The following is a 24,253-nucleotide window of genomic DNA, read 5'->3' as shown; positions in this document are numbered from 1 at the left end:
TTGCAGCTTCTAAGTAAGAGGCATTATCGCGTTTTAGAAAAGTATCGTTTATTTATTTTAACCAATTCGTCACTGTGATAAGTTAATATTTAAATATGATAAGTTTTAGAGTTACAGACTGTTACCTAGCATCATCCCTTTTCTTACTCATCACTCGACGAGGCAAAACTGTAAATTGGAGCTTCGGCATCATTTGAAAGCTCTGTCTGTGCGTGCATGCCCACTGCTACAGTATTCTTGTTAAAAATGAAGGATTTAAGGTGGCTGCCCACGGTTTCTAGCACTCAGTCCAACTACTGAAAATTTAATTACTGCAACTCTTTATCAGCTGTTGATATACACTGAATAATGGAATCAAAGAAATGTTTATTTTTTGGTAAGCAATTTATGGTAATTTTCTCCCATCAACTGTAAAAGAGTGGTAGTGGTGATTTATCAAACAAGTGCTAGGAAGTGCTGGAAACCGTAGTGAGTCAGTTGCGGTTCGTTGAATCAAATTGTTGATACTTCACTAAGATATTGTATCTTAGAACTGCAGCTAAACGGATTAAATTTCGCATACAAAGATCTTTTTGTTGTATTGTTTTTTTCCTGTTTGCATATATCACAGAACACACCTTGCTACATACACGTTCATAAACGGAGCACTCAAGCAGTCATGAACGCCTTGAAGCTGGTCGTGAAGACTACAAACAGTTGTATCGCAGATATACCTACAACGTCGGCAACGGACATGAAGCTTTTGGTTGGACTGGTGACTATAATAGTAGGCTTAGTGACGACGAGAAGGTATAGTTGATATTATTTTCCATTTTTTTTTTAATTTTTAGGAACAGTTTTAGAGATAAATGATGCATAAAAACGATAAAATGAAATTGGTCCATGATACGCTGAGCTGACTGCAACGCTCACGTCTACTCCAATCAATACTACTCAGTTGTAGTAATGTCAGGAAAGGCTAATTTTTACCAACACAACATTTTTATATTATTATTTTAAATATCTTGCGCACATACAAGAGCTGGACACGGTTAGTGCACCTTAACACCTAGAAATAGCATCTTTCGCAGATTAGAAGGTGTTTCCCTAGAGGTGTTGATTGGTATTTCGTGCAATAAGCATCCTACTTTGTTATTACATCATTTCATTGGTCATTTTCAAGCTGAACAATATGAAGATTAAAGGGGAAGTATCACTAAAATTTGCTGTCATTTCAAAACCCCAAAATGTTTGACTGTCAGCAGGAACAACAAATAATTGTCAATTTTGTTAAAAATTATCATCCCAGTACAATAAAACTGTCGATTAGTGCCTCTGGCCAGAGACAGGGTAGGCCGGTTTCGATTGAAACTTGAAAAATATTAGGTCAATGTTTTTCAAGTTCTCACATTTTTGTTTTCAAAATGCGCTAGAACAGATCACAAGTTGTTTCTTTCAAGAATTGAGTTTATATCGTTCCTCTCGTCATTCTAGAATTAATTACTTGGCTGGTGATTGAAGGTCTTATTTCATCACTTTTAACAAAAGATATCAAAAACCCCATGATACTTCCCCTTTAAGAATTTAAAATGCCCAACGTTTAAAACTATTTTTAGGATGGAAAGGGAACAACCTAGACAGGGATAACTTCAGAAGTTTTCTTGTTTTATGATAGTTTTTTTTATAAACTACGTGCTCGTATAATTGTTTGCGTTTTATCAAAATTGCTTAAAGTACGACTTTTCAATAGTTGTTGTTTTTTTTTCTGAGATTAAATCGGCTGCGTTTCTTATATATAGGATGGCTACGTCAAAAGCAATTTACACCAAAGCTACGCGTCGTGACGTCACTATGTGATTTTACGAGACAGAAGTTTTTTTTTCAATCTCGTAATGCCGGAACCAACATGATGTGATCATGAAAACTTGTTCCTTGAACGAGATCACCAGAACCGAAGGAGTTTTTAGTATTTTGTCTTGGCATTAATTTTATCTCGTTTATGTTCCTCGTTGACATACTGTACGTCAGTGTTTTTACTCTACGCTCAGTGATAAGTTTGTGTGCGTCGCTTGCCAAGCTAAGCTTTACAATAGGGACCTTAAGCAGCGACGACGACGACGTCAACGAGAACGTCAGAAAACAATAGTTTTAATTAGCAAACCACTGGGTCTGCACGTGCGTTTTACACTTTGGTGCATTTCTTTGCCGTCCTCAGCAAAACAACAACGTGAAATGACCGAATTTAAGGTTTTATGGAGAACGTGAACGCATGATGATTAATTTTCCTTTCTCTTTCTGAACTTTAGAGGTGCCCCTACTACGTTAGCTCCTCGATAGTTCGGCTACATTACACAAACTGAGAGAGTATAAATCATCGCGGATTTATTCGGAAGACGCGAAGATAATTTTTTAAGTTCCGTCTCCGTCGGCGTCGTCGTCGTTTCTGCTTAAGGTCCCTTATATCAAATAATGTAATCCGAGTTGAACAATGAAACCTCTATAGCTGTAAAATGAGATACCATCTCATATATAACAGACCTGCCGAAGAAAACATTCAAAATGGTACTTTGCCAATTGCTTTTCAGTAATGTCCTGGTAAAAGAAGATGATTATATTGAAATCCCTATGATAATTAAAAATATGGGACTAACTCAATAATTGTTCCATTTAGTATTATTACTTATAATCTGTGAACTAGTGTAAAATGCTTTAAATCTGTTACTAGGTAAAGTTCTTGCATGTTTGTATTTGTAAGTTCTCGTTAGTTTTCTTAGTTTTTCTAAAGTCTTCCTGTATTCGTCTTGTCCCGCCTAGATTAGTTTTGTAACTATTTGCGGGACAAACCATTCATTCTGTTGTTTTTCAAATAAATTGTTGTTGTTGTTGCTAAATATGTCATCTAAGCCAATAAAAAATTACTTTTTATCTCAATTTACTGAAGGGTGAGCACGGCACTTGCGATGATGTGATAAGCCTTCTTTATGAGAAATTCTTGTACGATTTTTACGCACTAAAAATTGGAGCCAATCCATAAATTTCCTTTGACATCGCTCATTAACTTACCGCTCGATCTAAACGTATTATAGTTTGTTGTTTTGAGATGAAACCACGTATTGAACATAACTTTTGTACGGTGAAGCAAAACGTAAAATTGATTAAATTATTAAAATTATCTTTTATTTTGCCTCAAGATTTTTGGAATGCCAGAATCAAGGACCTTTTAGCACCCTTAACTAGTTCTCAATAAACCTGTGTTAGAACTCATTGAAATGATGTATTTTGAAGGATGTTATCTTAGCTCATCGCACATATTACGCTATCATGTCAGTTAAGAGCCGTCCTCTGTAAATATCGACTATCGTCGTTTGGACGAGAAAAAATGAAATCCCTCAAACTTTCTCAGAAGAATGGTCTATATAAGTGATTCACATAAATATAACTTTCAGCTCAGTTCGATTCGTATTTTAGCTGTAGTGCGACCATCTTGGTTTTACCGCTCTGAGAGGGCTTTCAGCGGCCATTTTAGGCCACACTTTTAAGAATTTGCCTTACAAAGAAAGCGTTACAAATCCGAACAAAAGCTCATTATTTGAGACAAGCAAATGTTTGTTGTTGTGTTGAGAAGTTTTTTTAGGAATTTGATCGAAATCTGATTTTTTTACAAAATTTTTAATTTCTTCCTCATTGAACTACTCTTCAAGTGCCAAAAATATGGCCGACTTTAAAGGAAAATATCGCTAAAGATACATCAGTTGGCATCCTAAGACAGCATCCTGGTTAAAGAGCAATGTCTCGTCTGTAAGAATATGCAATAAAATTTTTGGGCAGTTAAAAAGAGAGAATTATAGAAGAAGAAGTTTTAACTGTACTTTTGTCAACAAACACCGCCTTCGTAATTAGCATAACAACATGAAAATAACGATTTACTAAGAAACTAATGATAAATTCCACTTACCTCGTGAAATATCGAGAACTGGATATTTCAAAATATATCAAATTATAGTTTCAGTCGGATACAGCCGCATTTTCGATGATTTGTTGTGCGAAATCACTGTAATACACCGCAGGTGTTAAACGTAACTGAGTTCAATTCTTCAAAGTCCGTCAGGACAACCATCGGCCGAAAAACTTGCCATCCGCCCCATAAGCTGCCGTGTGCAAGGTGTCAAATATTTCTTTGTTATCCTTAATGACCAAAAATTCTTTCAACAACCATTTAAATCCTGCTTTGAACTGGAGATTCTCGTCAAGAAATCGTTTATGTTTCGTTGACCTTCCGCCGTGATTAAACAATGAGATTGCGTTACAGAAACGCGCGCACATCCAGACGGGCTGGGGTGGGGGCGGGGAGGAAACAAAAATGGAACAGTTCCTAAATTAAAAAAAAGGGGACCATTCAAGATTACTGTCAAAGCTATGTTGTGCATTTCGGGTACTAAGTAGGAAATTGCTGTCCCAGAATAATGTGGAATATGATAAGCCCCTTTGCTCTGTTTGTTTGGTTGGAGCGTGGGAGGGGGGGGGGGGGGTTGGCAAGTAAAACACTAACTTACAGCATCAGTTAATCGTTGGTCTTCTGTTTATGGTTCATACATGTTCACAACTAGCCCAAGCTCACTAACAGCTATATATTTGTAGCTGATTAGGTAACAGTGAGAAAGTTATATTCAGCGGCACGTAAAATTAATATAAGGGTTTGTATGGGAATACATGTAAATGAACGGCTTACATAGAAATCCAATAAAAAGCGACTTACTTACTTGGTTTTTTTTTTTTGTGTGTATTACACTTGCCTGTTTGTGTTTGGAACGTTGTCATAGCGTTTACCATTACGAGGACTTGCAGCCAGAAAAACTACTAAATCTGAACATCGTTGGAAATGCTATCGAAGCGCAACCGACCGACAAATAGGGCACAACAGCTAATAGTTAGTGGCATTTATTGAGGGTGGCAAAGGGTTTTTTTGCGACGCGTGATGGCCCATAAATAAGCAGCGTGACGGGTGATGGAGCCCGTGCGTGATGCGTGACTGGCATCACAACGAGATGCGTGATTTTCTTTTTTACGAGCGCGTGACGCGTGATTTACCAATTAGATTTCCATGATAAGTGAACTTTCTTTGACCTAAAAGTCACTATAGACAAGAAGGGAATAAGACAGTATAACGTAGCATTCACCTTTCAGGGTACATTCAGCATTTTTTCCTACCAGTAACTCGTCTTTATACATGTATCTCTCAAAATCAATTGACACACAATCAATCTAAAAAGATGTTGCATGCAATACAATTTTCAATAATGCGTCCTCGAATAGTTTGGAATCTTACATTATTAGCTTAGTGCACTTACTTACGTGATGCGTTTTTTCTAAACGGTTTTCGGTGATGCGTGATTCAATTTAACATTAAACGTGATGCGCGATTGATACTCCCCCTCCCCCGTCTGCCACCCTCTTTATTGAAAACCCATATGCCTTAAATATTTGTTGCTGCCCTTTTGTTTTTACATTAGATAACTGCATGAGCCTGAGGCTCATGCAGTTAATGTCCTGTTGAAACGCAGCTGCATGTTTGCACCAGATTGCTAGGCAGCTGCATGTATGGTTCTTTCCACGATCTTAGGATATTTGTAATTATACTATGAACTGTGTAAAACTCGCGTTTTGATTGGTCTAGAGGAGTGTGTGATTAGAGTTTATACAATGTACTGAATGCTACGCGCGCTGTGATTGGTCGTTGCCCATGATCTATTAGAGTACAGACACACGGATGACGTCACGGAAGAATTGTTCTCTTCGTTTTGCCCAACATGGTGCGCGGTTTTGAAAATGTTTGCGAGATTATTTCGAATTGAGCAATGAAGGCCCTGAGAAAAGTTTAGCAGGAGCTGTTTACAAACAAGAAAAAGAAGAAACCAAGGCGAAAGTGTTCTTGTCAATTAAAAAATGCCTAAACTGGAACAAATCTTCAAAAAAACTGTTAGCGCTACGAAAAGGCTCAAAGTTTTGAAAATATTTACTCGATTATTCTGCTTTGAGCAAGTGAAGGCCTCGGTAAAAGTTTAGGGGAAGCTGTTTACAAGTACGATAAAGAAGAAAAGAAGAAGCCAACACGGAAAGTAGGAAAATTCCTCAACTGGCACAAATGGAACAGTACAGTCAAGCGCTACGAGGCAAGTTTATTGTGTTTCCTTTCTGTTCATTGTATAAAACAAATAGATTCCAAGTTGCCGTGCGTTTGTTCAGTAATAGATCACAGAAGACGTCAAAATGTGGTAAGGACATCAGTGACACACTCGCCTGCGGCTCGTGTGCCACTTTTTTGTTCTTACCACATTTTGACGTCATCTGTGATCTATTACTGAACAGACGCACGGCAACTTGGAATCTATTTGTTAAATAGACGCACGATTGACGTCATCGAGTGGTGTGACCGGCGCACGTGATCAGAGTCTAGAGTCTAGCCAGAGCGACTGGTCAACAAAGTTTTGCAAAACTGTTTTTGCGCGTAGCAGACAAACACAGGCAAATTTTCGCAGGAAAGGAGAACTGTTCAATAAAAAATTGGACAAAGACCGTTGAGAGTGACCTCAACCAGGAAAGGAAAGCTAGAACTTTGTTGTGACGTGAAAAGGAAGCAAATATTTGTCGAAATATGTCGCCGATAGAAATCCGGTAATGGCGAGTAATCGATTACAAATCGCAGTGAAGCGACTTACATGAAGTAATATTTTGAGGTCAGGATTTCCTTCTGGAATAAAGGTTAGTTTCGAAAATATTGTTAGTGAATTTTTTTCGGATTATACTCTAATTTAGAAGATCACAATTGCATGTGTGTAGTAGTCCAAAACTGAGTTTGCTGGAAAGTTTTTGACTCAGCTCAGGTAACGCGATGCTCGCTCACGAAATGTGTTGAAATGTCTTAATTATTGTATAAAACAAATAGATTTCATTTTGCCGTGGGTCTGTACTCTGATAACGCACAGAGGATGTCTAAACGTGGTGACAACATCAGTCACACTACTCGCCTGCGGCTCGTAGCGTACTTCTTTATTCTCACCACGTTTTGACGTCATCTGTGCGTTATCAGACTACAGACCCACGGCAAAATGGAATCTATTTGTTAATACCTAAATCACATTATTCGCACATCATGCGAAGCATATTTACACTTAGCTTTTGAAAGCCGTTTGACGCTATAAAGGAACAAATGTTGAATGAGACATTATCAATTGGGTGTATTAGCTGGCAGTTTCGAGAATATTTGTTCAGGTTGAAGAGTAGGCAGCTTGATCCTCAGCGGCAGTCGTGTCGCTAGGACAACGTTCCAAAACACAAACAGGGAAGTGTAATACACACACACACACACACACACACACGCTTTTTATTGGAATTCTATGTAAACCGTTTATTTGCATGAATTCCCATACAAACCCTCATATTAATTTTACGTGCCGCTGAATATAACTTTCTCACTGTTACCTAATATTACAAATATATAGCTGTTAGTGAGCTTGGGATAGTTCTGAACATGTATGAACCCTAAACACAAGAGCAACGATCAACTGATGTTGCAAATTAGTGTTTTACTTGCCATCCCCCCCTCCCACGCCCCAACCAAAGAAATAGAGCACAGGTGCTTATCATATTTCACATTATTCTGGGACAGCAGTTTCCTATTTAATACCTGAAATGCACAACATAGCTTTGACAGTAATCTTGAATGGCCCCCTTTTTTTTTTATTAAGGAACTGTTTCATTTTTGTTTCCTCCCCGCCCCCACCCCAGCCCGTCTGGATGTGCGCGCGTTTCTGTAACGCAATCTCATTGTTTAATCACGGCGGAAGGTCAACGAAACATAAACGATTTCTTGACGAGAATCTCCAGTTCAAACAGGATTTAAATGGTTGTTGAAGGAATTTTTGGTCATTAAGGATAACAAAGAAATATTTGACACCTTGCACACGGCAGCTTATGGGGCGGATGGCAAGTTTTTCGGCCGATGGTTGTCCTGACGGACTTTGAAGAATTGAACTCAGTTTAACACCTGCCGTGTTTCGCACGACAAATCGTCGAAAATGCGGCTGCATCCGACTGAAACTATAATTTGATATATTTTGAAATATCCAGTTCTCGATATTTCACGAGGTAAGTGGAATTTATCATTAGTTTCTTAGTAAATCGTTATTTTCATGTTGTTATGCTAATTACGAAGGCGGCGTTTGTTGACAAAAGTACAGTTTAAACTTCTTCTTCTATAATTCTCTCTTTTTAACTGCCCAAAAATTTTATTGCATATTCTTACAGACGAGACATTGCTCTTTAACCAGGATGCTGTCTTAGGATGCCAACTGATGTATCTTTAGCGATATTTTCCTTTAAAGTCGGCCGTTTTTTTGGCACTTGAAGAGTAGTTCAATAAGGAAGAAATTAAAAATTTTGTAAAAAAATCAGATTTCGATCAAATTCCTAAAAAAACTTCTCAACACAACAACAAACATTTGCTTGTCTCGAATAATGAGCTTTTGTTCGGATTTGTAACGCTTTCTTTGTAAGGCAAATTCTTAAAAGTGTGGCCTAAAATGGCCGCTGAAAGCCCTCTCAGAGCGGTAAAACCAAGATGGTCGCGCTACAGCTAAAATACGAATCGAACTGAGCTGAAAGTTATATTTATGTGAATCACTTATATAGACCATTCTTCTGAGAAAGTTTGAGGGATTTCATTTTTTCTCGTCCAAACGACGATAGTCGATATTTACAGAGGACGGCTCTTAAAAACGAAAAAGCTGTTCAAAGTAGAAGACTAAACTGCTTCTTTGAGAATGAAGAGTGAATAAAACTCTTTGGTAGTACTGAATAATTACAATTATCCTCTTCTGTTATAAGAACCTTTTTTGTAAAGAAAAATGAGGTTGAGATTAACCAATAGTGTAATGGTGCTTTCAGATGCATAAGGCAGAACCATATTATAACAATATAACCATGTTAGCAAAAGGTATGCTCTAATTGTCTGATCTCTTTGTAATAAGAACAGGCTTCATTCATGAAATTTGTGCGCAAGATTTGACGCAATTAGTCTATGGTTTTATGCGCTAATTTATTTTGTATTTGCGGCAATGGCACACTCTAGAATAAACCTTCTCTTCTAGAAAAGATTAAGAAATATTTTGCTTCTGAGAAGTTTTTATGTACTGATTAAACATTTAACTTTTGTTCAAGGTATGCATTAGCTGTCCAATGCGAAGTCTCTCTTCCCCAACAGTCCACCCCAGACTGTAAGTTAATGAGAAATGCTGCTCTTGGTGAAAAAAAGAAGACCTTCACTTTAAAACACGACCCGGCCTTGCATGGCTTCGCTCTGCTTAATATGACCGGGGAACAGGTGACAGCTGTGGCGTTAAACGATCCTTTCACGAAAGACTATACCATCGCTTTTGTTCAAACTTCAATAGCTAGCGATAAAATGTTAGAGCTTTACAATAATATCACTGGTGGAGAGGAGATCAACAACATGTCAGAATACCTCGAGATAGCAGTATTTTTCAGTTCAGCTTTGGAGGAAGCAATTGGGGTAAATGGAATTTTTTCTTAAAATTCATAACCCACAAACTTCGAAGTCTTTCACTCAAGTAGAACGGAAAGATGTGTTTGGGTACTTACAAGTTACAAACTTTGGCCTTGGCGCGGCTTAATCCAGTCCTGGCTCCTCCGCTCTCTGTCACGGAACTCACGGCGCGGAGGACCGTGTTTTGCGAGACAGAGAGGAGCCACAGGACTAGTCTAGGTGCGGCTTCATTTAGTTACATAAAGTCGACTTTTAAACCCTACCCTACTGATCCCGGAGCGAATCGTTTTTGCGGTGTGACATCCAATTGGTGCAGCAAGAAAGGAGCCTTCAATCTGCGAAAGTTATGCTCATGAGAAAAACAAGTTAATCTACCACCAATTGGTACTATTTTACAAAAATTCCTACTTTGTTCCTATCAGCCAAGTGAAAACTTTCCAACGAGAGGGAGAGAAAAAAAATGTTAAAAACACAATCAAAACAGAGAAAAACTGAGAAAGACTGAATAGCCAAGTGTACCTACAATTCATACATTGGCCTCGGGGTTCTAAAAAAACCAACCAAGTGTCAGAGATGTTTTTAACTGACCAATCAGGAGAGAGGAGAACATCGCAATGAACCAATCAGAATTTCGAAAACATGCAACTGGCGCTAAATGCGGGAAAATGTTTGCAAGCAAGTCATGATTGCTTTTGTAAAGTGGTGCGAGTTTTTTTTAAGAAATCATAAAGCGTGGAAAAACAAAACCAGAGTTAAATGCAATATTGAATGTTTGGTTTAACAACAGAGTTGATAACTAAAGGGAAATTGGCCACCGTAAAGAGATTCGAGTGCACACGTTTCCAGCGTTGGCCTTTCGTCTTGGATTCGCTATGACGAATGATTTTAATTTTGGAAGATCTCTGAGCCCTTTCAAGAATTCGCTTCAGATTGTCCTAACTTCTTGTTGTCAGGAATATTCTGCTCATGAGCGACAATAACTGTAGTCATAATTATAGAACAATCAGTTAAAAGAAACAATTTTGTTGTGTTTTGTTTCGTTTTAGCAATATGCGAGACGTCCATCCGAACACGAAGCCTTCATTGACGACAAAACGGTTTGGCTAAGTGACAAGTACTTCGCTCAACAGCGCCTGGCGGGAACAAACCCTATGTCACTGAAACGCGTCACTATCGAAGGTAGGGGTAGTAGGGTTTATGCTTGGGAATCTAATAAATGGGTTCAGTTAACCCTGGCAGATCGAGAAAGAGACAAAAAACAGATCTATTTAACCAAACTGCTGTAAAACAATTGTTATCATTTAGTCTAAGAGTTTTATGATAATATGTTATTATTAGTAGCTTCTGATTCGATTTTATGTTGATACATTTGTATCTTAGATAGGTTGTTAAGAAAGTCAGGTGTCCCCAATTAGCAAAAGGGACTCCCCTCTGCTAGATTTCGATTGACACGTTAAAAAGTCAACATTATTATTATTCAATAAAGAATTGAAAAAATGTCCCTTGTGAAATGTTCGTGGCTAGTATGACGCGGCGTTTCGTCTCGGCCAAGAGACTCTTCAGAGACCTTTAGAATTTCTAGGCAAACTCGTTGAGCATCGCGCTCAAAGTCCCGTTCGCAAATTCAAGATGTTATTATTATTATTATTATTATTATTATTATTATTATTATTATTATTATTATTATTATTACGTGTCTATAAACGTGTCGTATACGTATACGTGTCTATATGCTTTTATACTTACGGCTTTTTATGGACACTGGTTTAGCCGTCATTAGTGTGATTCGATTATCTGATCTTAATATCTCTGCATGATGGAATTCTTTATTTCATAGAATTTTGAACTTTTATTATTAATTATATCTATTTCCTCTTCTTTTATGCAAGGTTAAGTTACTTCTTTTTTTAGAATTTGTGAATGAATAGTGTTTTGATGAATTGATTGGTTTTTTTGTAACAGCAAGTTGATTGTAAATAGGATTTTAATTGAGGTTTTGTAATAAAGATTTTTATTTATTATTATTATTATTATTATTATTATTATTATTATTTTTATTATGCAGTGAGATTTTAAAATGTTCCAACGTTAATAAGTTGGAGAGGCAAATATTGGAAATGCAAGTTAAGTGATCTCGAAGTATGCCAGTAAATTAATTGTTTTCCAACTCCTTATACTGTGAAAGGACTGGAATTTCGTCGTGGACAATCGAGAGGATGAACCGAGGATTTGATTGCGATGGTAACGTCCGACATAGTCATGATGACAATCAAGATGTTAGTTGTGTGAGCTTCAAAAGAATAATCTTGGTAAAATGAACCTGGCTTCCTTGGAATTGGTAGAAGTGGTAGAACATGAGCATTCAAGTTAACAAAGAAAATGAAAAATTCAACTTCCCGTGCTCACATTCTCCGTAAAGCTTTGAATGCTGTCGTTTTAGATTGCTCATTTGCAGAGGATGGAAAAGAAATGTAACACTGAAATTTAATGTTCAGAACCCACGTTGCCGTTGGCTTCGTAGCTTGTTAAGGTTGCTGTTGACGATTAATGCGGTTGTATTGCCCAATTTTATGCAATCGTTTGATAAGCCAAGCATTCGTTTCTTCAAGTTTTTTGTTTAATTGGTGCGACAGATTATCCCTCGTATATCTTTTAAGTGTCCTGGGGGCGGTTGGACAGAGCAAAAACGGGTCGTGTTTTCTGCATCCATTCGCTTTGTTTCCAAGGATTTTCTAGACCACCTTTATGCATCACTCGGCTAAAGACAGTTTTACTGAGGATAGGGAAAACAATTAGAGAGAGGAAAAAAATCCTTCAGAATACAGGCAACAACTGCATAAAACTCCCACTTAAAATATGCTTTATCCAACCGTGCCCAGGACATTACGTATACGAGGCATAACATGTCGCACCAAGCCAGCAAACAAAAACTTGAAGAAACGAATGTTTGGTTTATCAAACGAGTTGATAACTATTAGGGACCTGTCATTATTTATCGCCTGGGGGGGGAGGGGGTCGGAGGATTTTCGGCTAAACACGATGAAATTTAGCCGATCCCCCCCCCCCCCCCGCTTAAATGTTATTTTATTGAAGTGATCCCCCCTCATAACTATATATAACTTTCGTGATCCCCCCCCCATGTCTTTGTACCCATATTCACCTTTAGACGCGTCTATTTAGTGTTTTAAACGTTCATATACAGGTAGTATTTCTAACTATGATGTACTTACAGCATAATAAAGCCGTTATCGCGTAGTCTTTTTTGTTAAAGTGTCTCTTGATCCGTGTCTTTTTCTAGTATGGATCCAGACATCTGAATTCAGTCGACATACAAGCAGTCTTGCTTAAAACTGCAAAGTGCTTGAAACTGCAACCAGTGCTTGAAACTGCAAAGTTACTTTTTTTAGAGTGCCAAATAGCAGTCCGCCAAGTCCCTATCAGCAGGTCATATTTAGCGACAATTCGGCTATCTGGAAGGGCTAGGATCGGCCACTGTTCCTGTCTCCTTTTTTTTCATTTATAGTGTAATAGATCATCCTTTGTAGCTTTGCTCACATTTTTATAATTTTGTTTTGTTCGTTTTTTTTTTGTTTGTTTTCTTTTTGTTTTCCTTTTTTTTTTCATCCAGTGTTTGCTTGTACAGTAACTTCAGCCATTTGGTCACCAGGTACAAAAGTTAAAACTGGCATACGAACAGTTGACTGTTCATCGAGATCAGCAATGACAAGATCATCTTTGCTATCCTCGTCATCATCTAACCCCGTATCTGATTCTTCACTCTCTTCCTCACTGCTGGACAACCCATTCCCGTTGCCTGGACTTGTCCAGCTTTATACCAACAGCGTTCAGGCCATGTTCCTTAAGGTACAGGTCGAGCTGTCTCACCTTCAGCTTTTCAACTTTGCCATTCTCAATAAATATGCCCCACTGGTAGTCCTTGTATGTTAGTTCCTCTTCTAACCTTTTTTTCTCCTTAGCCTCTCTTGTTCTAATATCCTTTCTGATGTTGATATCATTTAGATGGCCTAGGTATTCAATGACATGCTTTTCCTCGACACTATAGGTTGCACAGAAAGCAGCGATGGTATTTGGATTGCCCGCAGAGATGGCGTTTTGTTCGTAAAAGTCCTTCAGACATTTCCTCGGTTGATAATCGTCTGGATCACGACCTGTTGTCGGCGTTTCGTACACATCCATAAAGTGCCCGGGTTTTTTCTTGTCTGGCACAGGTTGAGGGATTCTTTCTGTTACTGGTCCCACCCATCTGTTGTTGGTACACCAGGAACAGAGTGTGGAGCTTGCATCGCTTTGCTTATTGCAGGCATCTCGATAAAATGCAAAAAGAGCTCCCCTCGGACGTAGTGGTCCTCAATAAAACTCTCTATTTTACTAAGATATGCCGCACCGGGTATTTCGGCATTACTGTTTTCTGAAGCATTTCGGTACGTATTTAACTCAGAAGCATTAAAAAAGAATAACTCTTCGGGAGACTCGCTCACTCTACTACTGGTGTAATCCTTCAGGACAGGGGCATCGTCTATCCTTTCAGCAACCTGCTTGCAAACGTGCCAAACATTTTTTCCATACGCTCTTTTTCGTAGGAATGGACAAGCTACTCAAGCAAAGGGCACGTCATCTCTTTGGAAACTTGACCTCAATCGAGGTCGCGGGGCAAATTTTCGGTTCAATCAAAGAGAATGATAGAGTTACTCCTGTAGATAGCATCAATGCTGCCTTTGCTAAGAAACTAACAAGGCATTTGCATCTAGACCCTTTGCTATGGCTACTAGAAAAGGGTATTTTTAGCACGACCCTAGCAAAAAATCTAGAGCAAGTAGCGGCATTTTAAGGGCACAAAGTCCAGGGTCAACCTGCCAAAGGGGACTAAATGTTGCTGTTGAATCGGATGACGAGGCTCAAGAGGCAAATGAAGATGTTGTTTAAAGATGAATATTAGCTAAGTCATGAGCATGTTATAAAAGGAAAAATATAGAAGCGTTAAAACAAAGCTTTCTCGATATAAATTGAAATGCACACATTCGCCGGTGTGACAGACTTCCGTTTTTTAAATAAAGTTGTGTTAGAACAAATTGAGATTGCAAATGCTATCATCTCCCAGCAGAATGGGCACATTTATGTTGTATACTTTCAAACTGGCATTGTTCAAGCAGATTTGAGTGATCCCCCCTCTGAATCCTTCCAAAATTTTCAGTGATCCCCCTTTTGGGCTCTCAGTTACGACTGATCCCCCCCTCTGTTCTCCTAAAAATCAAGTGATCCCCTCCAAAATCCTCCGACCCCCCCCCCCCCCCAGGCGATAAATAATGACCGGTCCCTAAAGGTAAATTGGCCACCGTAAAGAGATTCGAGTGCTGACTTTTTCAAGCGTAAGCCCTTCGTCAGAGATTGGAAAGATTTGTTCTGACTAAGTGCTAACGTTCGAAACGTCAGCACTCGAATGTCTTTACGGTGGCCAATTTACCTTTAGTTATCAACTCTGCCGGATAAACCAAACATTTGTTTCTGTTCCCCACCGACGTAGTGCCGCCGTTTTTTAGAAACTAACCCCTTTATCCATTTCAAAAATTGAGGAGGCAACCGTTTTTGTTTCTTTTTCAGAACCAACAGGACTGGACTGGAAAAAACTGAAAAAGACCCTGAATCCTAACTTTGATTGGGATGCCGCTGTACAAGCGGCTATGAAGCCTGAGGACTTTTTGAAAGATGTATGTTATCTTTTATTCATTTATTTTTTATTTTAAAAACATGGCAGGTTTTCCTTCTAAAGCTCAGTCAATTAATAAATGGATATTTTCTCCTAAAAGACCACGGTGAACTATCTTTTAATCACGTTAATTTAATTTAGCAATCATCCTCTTTTAAGTGAGTGAGTAATTTGAGTGAATTTTATATAAATGTATCATTATGGGTACGGTGACTTGTTCTTTTCATTGTATATTTTGAATTATTACTTACTAGTGAACAATCAGTGAAAGTTATCAAAGTTTCACCCCAACTTTTACCTCGAGGGAATCATCTTAATTTTTCTGTTATCTGATTTTTTATTTGCGTTGTTCAATTTGGTGATTTTGCTTTTGCCTTTTATTCTCTTCCTTTAAATCAAAGAAGATTAACTTTAACTTTAATTTCACATTAGTGCACGCAACCATGTTAGATTATTGGATTCTAAGGCATTTAATCACTGACTTCTTAGATTCAAGCAGACTTTTACCCTAAAGGTACTGTCATGTGACCAATTTGGGGGGCTTAAATTTCAGGCCATAGAACAGGGGCGCATCTATGCACTTCGTTATGAGTTGTGTGACGACATGCCCATATCACCGGTCCTCACGGATTATGATAGTCGAAGGACCGTTTGGAACTTTCTGTCTCCCATTGCTTTGTTTGCATCGAAATTTGATGGCGATCAATACCGCTACGTTCTTGTTCCTGTAGCCATCCAAATGGACTACAAACCAGGTAAAGTACAAAAGAAGACTACGTATACGGCTGTTTTAACCAGTCATATAAAAAAAATTCTCCCTTTGTTTATGACATTATTTTATAGAGTTTGCTAGAGAGATGATTATAGGAATATTCACAAGACTTTAGTTAACCTTACTCAGTGAAAATAACGCTTTTTAAAAACAAATAACGGATCAACTCGGCAGTGTATGTTTAAGTGCAGCAAAGTAGCCGGAGCAAATGAAAGACCACACTAGGGAAAGAAAAACTCTTCGTTCTCAGGGGGGATGAACCCAAGACCTCCGGATGCATTCGTTGTTGAAAACAAAGCTGGTTAAGTTACTTTTTCTTGCAATCACTCCTTCCAATGTGACAAGATGTGACGTAATTTGTGTCTGGTCTGGTCATGACAAATCTAATCAGGTGTGCTTATCAGGGCCTTTCATAACTTAAACAGTGCAAATCAAAGCACTGTTGTGTCATCTTAAAACACTTACCATATTCAGAGAAGTAGTTAACACTGCCGTTGAGGAACGTTCTTGCAGTTTCCGGTTAATGCTCATCGATGTTAGGTTGGTAGGCGTGGCAAGCCTGCAATGTCTTTTTATGATAATTGCCATATTTCATCTGATTACAATTAAAAACGATTCTACAAGTGCCTTTAAACTGTATATTGTCATTATTATCCTGACAACACCACCATATTCTTACCTTTGAATGGCACTGTATTCCTTAGATTCAGCAGTATACACTCCGAACGATGGCGACAACTCACACGGGGGCGGGACGATTGCCAAACTTAATGTTCAGATCACGGATCTCGGATATGCACAAATTGCAGAGCACCTCGCTAAGGTAAACATGAATTGCTGAAGTAGACCTGAGTCTCCTCAGGTTTTGTAGATTATATTTTATTCTGTACAGGCCCAATTTCATGGTAGGAGCAGTGGGTAAGACTTTACCAAGAAATCCTGGTAACTGAAGTTTAATGAAATAGTTTTAAAATTAAAAATGGCTCGGTCGCAGCAATGCTTAACAAAGTCCTTAAAATTTACCACACGAACGCAGTCATTCTAGTTCTTCTCAAACAAAACAACCCTTTAGCTGTTTTGGTCGATATTCCTTCTCCCTGTCCAAGTCAAAGTTGACGTTCATTCTAGGTGGACGGGCTAAGAGGGAGGGGGGTTGGGATGGTGTTTTTTAGAGTATGTATAGATATTACAGAAAGCGGTTCAGGAATCCTGGACACGCTGGTCAAACCAGGTTTCCCCAGTCCTACATTAATTTTCTAACATGCACTTTTTTCATTGCTACTTTCTCAACATGATCCTATATGGAGGCAGAGTGTCGGAACTGTTGACGGACCTGCGCTTGTAATTCGAGAAAGTTCCGGGTCCAGTTCCCGCCATGGCCGCTAACTAAAGTTGTTTCTCCGTAGTCCCCAAATCAGCTCCTTGAACGCGGTTGTACAAAGCCAGCTGGTCTACTTGCCGCCAGTTGGAAGTTTTGAATTATTTGCTTGTGAAGTTTTTAAAAATGCTGGCCCTACTGGCACCTTTTTAATACACTATAAACAATACCAAGGCGTACCATGGCGTGTTAGGCGCAAACTAACATTCCGATGAAACTAACCTTTTTACGTCTCTCAAGACTCATTATTTGATGGAACCATTCTGCGTCATCTTAAAACGGACCATGGCACCCCTACATCCGCTAAACCAAATACTCAAGTATCACTGCAGAGAGGTGACTGTACCCACCACGCTCGGATCTCCAAACCTGTTAGACGAGGGGCAGTTAATGGATCTACTGTTTTCGTATGGAAACACAGGAGCAATGAGGCTACTTCGGGATATACACCCATTAGTTACCTGGGATGGGACAGATTTTAGATCTGATTGGTCGAGGATTGCGTCATACCCTGCTATAATCACCTCGCGCGAGGTGATTATAGCGGGAGCACTAACTTTCAAAATGGCCGCTTAGCTATTTGTTGACATTTCTGAAAAAGAAGTAAATAGGATGAAAGAAAATTCAATTCCGAAAGGCACTAAAGATGTAGCTAAGTCCGAGGTGATACTTTTCGAAGGCTTTAAGAGATGAAAATTTTGCTAATTGTGATAAAAAACTCTTGTAAATTGCATGCTGTCGATCTCGATGACTTAAAATGAAGACAACAAATTAAGTTAAATTCGAGCAAGATTTTCTTTATTTAACAGAATAATTACACACAAAAAAAAAACGAATTTAAGGCAGAATTTGAAAGCATGGAAGTAAACAAGATGAATAAATGTCTCTCTAAGTTTTAGGTTTCAGTGACGAGAAAAGAAAACAGTTTTTATAATCTGAAAACTAAGTTTGTTGTCGGTTCGAGCGGCTCTCGACCACCAGCTAAAGCCACTGCCTCACAACAAAACATTTTCATCTGCGACAACCGTGCACTTGATTAGTGAAGCCAATGAAGGACTTAATTCCTACCTGAAGCAGCTTATCTCCGAGGGCAATTTATAAACGTCCGTTAACCGGCGAAGCCATCATGTCAACAAGAAATAATTTGTGCAATCCATTGCTAACACTTGATGCCGGCTCGAGTTTTACACCAAACAGCCTGGTTCATCTTCATCTATTTTGGTAAACGGGTCGGAGAAACCCAACATTCATTCACAGAAGTCAGTGCTTTGTCTCAGTGAAGCGGCAGTTAAAGAATACTGACATTCTGCTTGAGGCCGTGTGCAGTTTATCGATTGCGCATGTGATTTCGATTGAGCATGTGATCGACAGACTGCGCGTCTCTGTTCATTGACGCGTGACAATTTGAAACAAACAAACAAACAAACAAACAAAATCGACATTTTTCAGACGGTTCTTGTTTTTCTCTGATAATCACCTGAGTAATTATACTAAAACAATTATTCGCCCCAGGCTCAGTAAATATTTACTTCGCCTTCGGCGAATAATTGTTAAATATTCGTTTTCACTTCCCCACCGACGCTGCACCACAGTTTCTTTAGGAACTGATCCCCGTATGGTGATTCGGTATTGACCTACAAATCTTACTTTAAATCAATAGAAACGTGGACTTGATGACAGAAAATTTCTTCCATACTTCCCTTACCGAGACGATGGTGAAGTTATCTTGCGCGTTATCGAACACATGGTGAAAAATTACGTCGACCTGTAAGTACAAAATAAACTAGAACAAACAGAGCCTTATGTATTGGGTCGGCCTGCACCATTTGCAACATCTTACATGGTTGGTCGAGAGAACAAAAGAGCGACCAGCAGAACAATGTTCCGAGCCCTAAAAAATCAAAAGAGTTGCAGGTTATCAGGGTCCGTGGAAATAGAACTTTTGAAAGGTGCAGGCTACTGTATGCATTTCGAGGTAGAAGTAACCGTACATGAAAATAAACGTCTTATAACAGGGCAGACTTCTGATTTCGGTCAGGTCCACAATAACGCGTCTTCAAATGCATGACTGAATATAAAATCCAGAAACAATAAAACAGATAAAAGCTTTTTAAGGCCACCGGTCGAGTGCTTTTATTGTTTCGAGGTGTTAGAAACCCCAGATGAAGCACAAAGCCCCCCCCCCCCCCCTTTTTTTGTTTACAACATCACAAGATCTTTCAAAAGAAAGTTTTGAATACAGAGCACTGAATAAAGCTATCGAATCTTTGTGTTTTTTCATAACCAAAATATGAAACGCCACTACTGTTAACTGGCAAATGCCATTGCGCATTATGAGTCACGGGTGTTCATGTCGTCTGAGTGACTGCTTCGCAAGGGTCTTCATTTTAAGGTGAACCAATTTATGAGGAACTGGCTACAGTGAAAGCAACTGTAGTATATTCGACTCGAGTAGAATTCAAGCTGATCAAAGAAAGCCGGATAATAGATTTAAAGTAAGTTAAACCGTTAGCAACCGAACGGTAGCCCGAAATGTTCAGTATTCATTAAAGTTGTCGGTAAAGAAACGAAGTTTCCTGCTTTCAAAGTTTATTATCGACTTGTTTTTTACATGTAAAATCTCGAAATAGTATAGGACTTAAGAGCGAAGCACTTTCATGTTTGTGTTACTACGATTCCCTGTAACAATACGCTTAGTTACTGTACCACATTTAATTGCACTTAACTGGAAGCCTAGACAGTCGATTAAAGTTTGCATTCTATTGTTAAAAAAGGTAAGAATAAGAATGCTTATTTTCGTACATTATCCCGATAATACCTCGAAAAATTAAATATATTTTGTTCTTTCAAACTCATTAATAAGAAGTCGATTCTTTTACTTTGGGCATTTGGATATATTTTCGTTTACCGGGCAACAGATACAACATAGATTTTTCAGCGTTATTCTTTTTTTCAGAATACACAGAATATAACCCAAAAAACCTGCGCCCTTAGGCAACGAAAAGAGTAATCTCTTGTTGACTGAGGAAGCCGACTTGCTATTTTGATTTGACACGATGAAGTGTTTTTCTTTAGGTACTACGAAAACGACGGAGACGTAGAGATGGACGCGGAACTCCAGGCGTACGTCAATGAATTGTCTATGTAAGGAAAGGGACCAACCGGAGGCATTGGAAGGGTGATTACGAATATTTACCTGGTTATTTCCTAACTTACCTACCTACCTATTTACCTACCTACCTACCTACCTACCTACCTACCTACCTACCTACCTGCCTACCTACCTACCTTACCTACCTACCTACCTACCTACCTACCTACCTACCTACCTACCTACCTACCTTACCTACCTACCTACCTACCTACCTACCTTACCTACCTACCTACCTACCTACCTACCTACTTTTACCTGCTTACCTACCTTAACCTACCTACCTACCTACTTACCTACCTACCTACCTACCTACCTACTTACCTATCTACCTACCTACCTTACCTACCTACCTACCTTACCTACCTACCTACCTACCTACCTACCTACCTACTTACCTACTTTTACCTGCTTACCTACCTTAACCTACCTACCTACTTACCTACCTACCTACCTACCTTACCTACCTACCTTACCTACCTACCTACCTACCTTACCTACCTACCTACCTACCTACCTACCTACCAACCTACCTGCTTACCTACCTACCCACCTACCTACCTGCTTATCTACCTTAACCTACCTACCTACCTACCTACCTACCTACCTACCTACCTACCAACTTACCTACCTACCTCCTTACCTACCTACTTACCTACCTACTTACCTACCTACCTACCTACCTCACCTACCAACCTACCTGCTTACCTACCTACCTACCTACCTATCTACCTTACCTACCTACCTACCTACCTACCAACCTACCTACCTACCTACCTACCTACCTACCTACCTACTTACCTACCTACCCAGTTACTAGATTGCTTCCTTATTTATTTATTTATTTATTTATTTATTTATTTATTTATTTATTTACTTTTACTTCAAACTGAAACATACTGCCGAAATATGTCGAAACATCTCGCCGGTTTCATAAAATTTAAGTTAAAACACTCGAAATTTTTGGACTACTGAGTAAGCACCGTCCTGGAGAAATCAGAGTTTGTCGAGCCATCCCGAGATGCGCAGAACGTATGCTCAGTAGCACAAGGAGGCACCGTCCTTACAATACATTCAAGATGGCGAGGTGAACCTTAATTGCATGGCTGTTGTACATAAATATATTTGAATACACTCTGTTTTTTTTTATAAGAACCTTTTTTATAAGAACGTTGAGGCTGAGATTAACCAAAATTTTAAGAAAGTATTAAGAACATTCCTCAGGCTGAGAGTCGATTAAGAACGTTTTTATTTTGCTAACCTTTTTATAAAATCAAGGTAAAGAATTTAAATTAACCAAAACACTCAAGGGCATGTTTTGTATAACATAACAATGGTGACACACATCTCGGTTTGATCAGCAGTTCTTGATACCTTATCTCAGCAGGCAATGCACTTTGACAGGTTTCCTGGTCACGTCCGCATTGATTTACTAAAATACATGTAGTGTATACCATGTAATTTTTAAAGAGCATCTTAAGAACGTTTTCAGCCTCAAAGCGCAAAAAAATATAAGAACGTTAAGCCTCAGCTCCAAAGTTAGACGTTCTAATAAAAAATACAGAGTGTATGAACCTACCGCACTTTGAAACAGTAAAACATGTTTTCATATTTATCGACAGATGTATTTTTTCACTGAAACTCCGAGTTCTCCCAATAGGAGTCAAACCTATGAGCTCGGATGCTCTACCACTGAGCTACTGGAGCTGCGTGGGAGCTTAGGACATTAAACTAGGTTTATGTTACTTTTTTTAACAAACCTTTATTTCAAACACATACAACACTTTTAAAAAGCCTAACACGTACAATACTAACAACACTTTACAATCCCATATATTACAGTAAGCATCCTCTTTGATAAATATCACAATCTCAGAAGATCTCATTATATACGTTAAATAATCTTTTCAATTTTCTACTTATATTTTATTTATTTATTTTTTGATAAAGTCCAGTAGCAATAGAATAGAATATGAATATAATAACGTAGGAAGAGGAGGGTATAATTTAATTTCTTTGTTAGAACACTCAACATAGAAGAAAGGCCAAAAATAAAATCTTCAGTGTTGAACCATTGTAGCACATCCTGAGTAAAGAACTTTGTAAATTGGCACCCTAAAAAGGTGTGGTCTATAGAGTTCTGTTCTCCGCAGTATATGTGACAAACATCCTGCATACATTGTTGGACTATTATTGTGTTGATACTGTTGATGGAATCAGTAAGCCATGAACACCTTCCTCTTTAACAGATTCAAGGATTTCCTACACGTATTGATACAAAGGAAGAGCTCAGTGGTATGGTGAGCCGGATCATCTCACACTTGAGTGTGCAACACGCAGCACTTAACTACCTTCCAGTTGACTATGCTCAGTACGTACCTAACCAACCGAGCAAAATGTACAATGACACTAGAGTGAGCGAAGGGGAATTCTCTGTTTATCGGCTGCCGAACAGGCTCACTTCTGCTGTAAGTATGATTTACACTTCATTTCCGATGGTAACAGATTATGGATTTATGGGATCAGAGAACAGTATTTTATAGGCAAAGTAAACCAAGTCAAAAATTTGTTTCATATATTCATATCCAAAGTAAACTAGCCAGCCAGACCGGTATTCGGCGGTCGGTCTGTCATTCAGGACAAGCGACGAATGAAATTAAGCAAAGAATGAGGAAAGAAAACGAAAACAACAACAACAAAAACTAAAACAAAGAAGAAAAACCCTTTTGCGTGCCTTTTCCGTTAGTATTAAAACGTTCTCATTTTCAAACAGTTTCAGCGCACACGAAATGTTACTTTTTCTCAATTTTGCAGAAAGGGCAAACTGATGCAAGGTTCGCTCTGACGAAAGGGCTAACGCTCAAAACGTCAGCGCTCGAATCTCTTTACGGTGGCCAATTTACCTTTAGTTATCAACTCTGTTGATAATCCAAACATTCGTTTTTACTCCCCACCGATGATGAGTTTTATTCAGTTTTGAGACATATAGAGAGCCACAGACCCACAGTCAGAGAACCAGTCAATCAGCTAATAATCAGTCTGTAGTCCTCTCCCCTTCCCCATCCCAAGTCAAGCAGTCAGCCGCTTTTTTGTTGCCTCCATTGGTAAAGTGTTTGAGCCGAGAACAGAACACTTCTGACAGATTAAAATAAAAGAGTCCCGTTTGCCTCCAGTCAGTTCATTTTACGCTACGTGAGCTTTCGCGGATATTTTAGATTCAGGAATTCCATTACTGAAATCTAAATTTTTGCTTTTCAAATTTTCAGATCGAAGCGAGCTTTACTAATGCTCTAGCGGCTTTCCGTTTCGATTCCTTGTTTGATTACGGCAACGAACTACAGGATAATAAAGCTGGCAACCTCATTAACCGTTACTATAATCACCTAATGGAAGTTCTACAGCCTCGCATGCAAGCAAAGAATGAATGGCGGAAAATAAGGGGTGATCTGACCTATCCGTATCTTATTCCAACATGGCTGCCGAATGGAATTCAAACCTAGTTCAGTGGCGACAGTACAGTACATACCTGATATGAGTCAAAGTTTTCGAGTTGTATCACTATAAGGGTTCTGTAACCTTGGGTGAGATAAGAGTTCAAAATTGTAACGGACTGATAATACTAGGTGTGTTACTTTTAAATGTTCGATGACAGCGAGCATTATTGTAATAACCGCAAAAGTAGCTGA

The 24,253-nt window shown here is 38.8% G+C and overlaps 1 pseudogene across 1 annotated transcript; it reads left to right on the top strand.

The window, feature by feature from the left end:
* The first annotated feature begins 614 nt into the window (after window positions 1–614).
* LOC146458312 (uncharacterized) lies at window positions 615–24,253 on the top strand (annotated as a pseudogene). The gene is made up of 9 exons (XR_014858260.1): window positions 615–789; window positions 9,196–9,547; window positions 10,588–10,720; window positions 15,161–15,267; window positions 15,820–16,026; window positions 19,077–19,183; window positions 20,492–20,594; window positions 22,817–23,035; window positions 23,834–24,253. The product of XR_014858260.1 is annotated as an uncharacterized LOC146458312 (transcript).

This window comes from Pavona decussata, unplaced genomic scaffold, assembly GCF_977016875.1.
Source record: "Pavona decussata unplaced genomic scaffold, jaPavDecu1.1 SCAFFOLD_233, whole genome shotgun sequence".
NCBI lineage: Eukaryota > Metazoa > Cnidaria > Anthozoa > Scleractinia > Agariciidae > Pavona > Pavona decussata.
Note: the sequence above shows the minus strand (reverse complement) of the source record. Positions and strands in the feature narration are given on the sequence as shown.